General features: G+C 39.0%; 1 long non-coding RNA gene across 1 annotated transcript; it reads left to right on the forward strand.

Moving 5' to 3' along the window:
* Positions 1-254: 254 nt before the first annotated feature.
* On the forward strand, positions 255-2,816 carry LOC119626219 (uncharacterized). The gene is made up of 3 exons (XR_005242377.2): positions 255-466; positions 1,005-1,220; positions 2,575-2,816. It is a non-coding gene; the product is annotated as an uncharacterized lncRNA (long non-coding RNA).
* Positions 2,817-3,309: the final 493 nt, after the last annotated feature.

Here is a 3,309-nt window from a genome sequence, read left to right on the forward strand (position 1 = left end):
AAGAATAAGGGCCAGCATTGGTCCTGTGTGGAGGGAGTGAAAATGGGGTCAGGTGAAGAGGTATCACTTCCAACAGGACCATCAAGTTAGACATCTTTTAAGGGATAAGAGGCCCAGAGGTTAAGCCCTGATAGAGGGTCACTGAGACACTGTGGAGGGAAATGGATAAGCCAGGAGTGTTTTGAAGGTGTAATAAGGGCTGCACATGTCATAATGGGATCTAAACAAATAGGAGGTATACAAGGCTCGTGGGAAGTTGGCTCCCCAGAAATCTGAGAGAAACTAAGACATGTAAAGTCCTGCTCACCTATGAAAGTTTCTAAATACAGGAGCTCTGATTCTAAAGTTATCTCCATTTATATTGGTTTACCTTTTTAAGACACTTTGTTGTTTCAGAGCTACCTTGCCATGAAGATTCATTACCTTTTCTCTGCTCTTTTCTTCCTTGGCCTGCTGTCTACCTCAGGTAAGGCTTTAGTAATAGGAAACATTTGAGTGAATGAGAAGCCAGCATGAAATGGCATAAATCACCATCTATTGCCAGTGTTAATTAGTAACTGCTCAATGAACATTTGTTGGATGAATTTTTTTAATGGATGAATTAGTTTCTCCTTCTAGTCTAAAAAATATAATCAAATTTGAAGAATTCCATGATTCCCTTTCTATTTCATGCCAAATTTCTCATCTCAACGCTGGGATAGACTTAGGTTATTTCCAAGAAAGGGAATTTAGAGATTATATCCTCTGCCCTCTCATTTGTTAAATAATGATTTTGAGAGCTTGAGTACAGATCCTCTAACTCCCAGAACACCATGAAAATGGAATATCCACTCTCATCTTTCTCTGCCTGATCGAAGCAAGGTACAAATAGTGAGTTTGCTGTGAACGTTAAATGTGGTAATTCGTGTCAAGGGATTTTAGGAAATACTTGGCAAATAGAAAGTGCTTAAGAAATGTTAACTAATATTATTATCATTATTACTATTTTCACTTTTTTTTTTTAGTTTATCTTCTTCAGTAATTTCTTCTTTCAGTTTAGAATATCCTCAAGCAGGATGAGCCTGGAGAAAAACTGTGAAATTATTGGCATTCACCTTTAAAACCATAAAATGATAAGGGCCTGATGGATAAGAATCAAAAGAAAGGAATGGTGGACTGGGCACAGTGGCTCATGCCTGTAATTGCAACACTTTGGGAGGCCAAGGTGGGTGGATCATGAGGTCAGGAGTTCCAGACCAGCCTGACCAACATGGTGAAACCCTGTCTCTACTAAAAATACAAAAATTAGCCAGTCGTGGTGGCACGTGCCTGTAATTCCAGCTACTCAGGAGGCTGAGGCAGGAGAATCGCTTGAACCCAGGAGGTGGAGGTTGCAGTGACTTGAGATCATGCTACTATACTCTAGCCTGGGTGACAGAGCGAGAGTTCGTCTCACAAAAAAAAAAGAAACGAATGGTGGAGAGATAATGTAAGGAAGATGAAAAACATTGATGGTATAAAGGAGAGAAGAGGGAGGAGGAGCCAATGATGACACAGAATGAATTTGTGAGGGATTTAGAAAGTTGTGGTGCCATTAATAGAAATGTGAACGCAGGGAAAGGGAGCTGATTGAGATGAAGCCAGTGAAAATGATTTTAGAAATTGTTACCTTGAAGTGACAGGGAGACATCTAACTGGAAATAATGCAGTAGAGATATGAGAGTAGGAAGAAGCTCATGGCTGATGATAAACATTGTGGGATCCTTCCAAAAAAGGATGACAATGAAATTATATGAATAAATTACTACCTCAAGGGCAATTCTCCCTGTCTCCTTTCTCTTTCTCTTGTGCCTGTTCTGGACATGGTGGTGATAAGTGTCTGTATTAGTGGAGGACAAAGGCAACACAGAAAATATTCACTCTCTTTTCTTCCTTTTTTCTCTTCTCTCTTCTCACCCTCCTTACTCTTCTCCCCTCTACCTTTCGATTTTTTTCTTGTTCCTGAACATATAAGGAAGCTTACAAATTACATACAATGCACAGGTTTTTTAAAAGTGAAATAATTAGTAAGATGATTCAGGTAGAGGAAAATCATCTTAGAAAAAAGTAATTCGCAAGAGTGATGATGTTATTTTCCAAAATGGCCCTGGGTGAAGTCACTCACTGAAAGTGGAAGGTAGTAGAAGCCCTTGACGTGGATTTCAGATAGGAATGGGGTGGTATGGGTTGCCTCCTGAGAAATTGTGCCTAAGATTTACGCCCCAGTGGCCCTCACCTGCCGGCAATGGCAGAATATCCAGCATGCATGATGTTCAGTACTGATCTTCTAGAAAGCCCAGCACGGGGATCTCTCTTGGGATTGTCCAATAATGCTGGACTTATGTAGTCCAAAGGCAGGTCAACTGTTTTCTGCACCAAGTGAGGTGTACCTGCAGAGCCTGTCAGTCCCTTCTGAAATATATTTTTTAATCTGATTAATAACTATTTTGCTACCATGGGCCATTCTCATCAATATTTTCCCACAAAGCTTTATATTTGAAGTCTCTTGCAAGTAAGTATATCCTTGTTTTTGTTCATCTATCTGTTTATTTTTAGGAACTGAAGGTGCTTATGAAGTCATTAGTATCATGGACTGTAAAAATCAAACATTGTGTAATTCTCAGAATACAACTAGACACTGCTCTCATGGGAAGGAGATTGAACTATGTGTCTTGCGTCTTGGAAAAATTGCAAAGCGACTGACTAACCATGAAGAAATAGCAAATTAGGAAGACAGGATGATCAATTTCCTTGTCTTATTAAAAAATAAAGTCTGCTTTCTTTTCTCTCTCCTTTTATTCTCTAGTGACACATTTATTTATTGACAGTTTGGACAAAAGTTTATCAAGGAACTTTTCACGCTTAGGATGAATTACAACAAGAACCAACATTTTCTTAGTTCCAGCAGATGAGAGAATACATGCTTGAGAAACCAGAATAGCTGTCCTGTTTGGATCATAGGGGAAAATTTTGGGAAGTGTGAAGTAGGGGAGGGAAGAATCTGGGGTGACAATTATAGTGTGACATACACTGACAAGGGCAGATGTGAAAAGAGATTATCAGGTTTTACTGTCTATTACAAATGGAGTTTTCCCTCAGTGTTTTGCAAGAGATTTTGGTAAAGACTTAATTAGCTTTAAAATTTTTATTTTTCATTAAAATATTTGATTGTAACATTTTAGCACTTGCATTACTAAAGTGAATACTTTGTCCAGCTTTACAAGCCAAATACACTCCACCCAGACCAGACCGGAAAAGGTAGGAGAGTGATTCTTGAAGCCTGGGACTCCT

The sequence above is a fragment of the Chlorocebus sabaeus genome, chromosome 21 (genome assembly GCF_047675955.1).
Source record: "Chlorocebus sabaeus isolate Y175 chromosome 21, mChlSab1.0.hap1, whole genome shotgun sequence".
In the NCBI taxonomy this organism is placed as follows: Eukaryota; Metazoa; Chordata; class Mammalia; order Primates; family Cercopithecidae; genus Chlorocebus; species Chlorocebus sabaeus.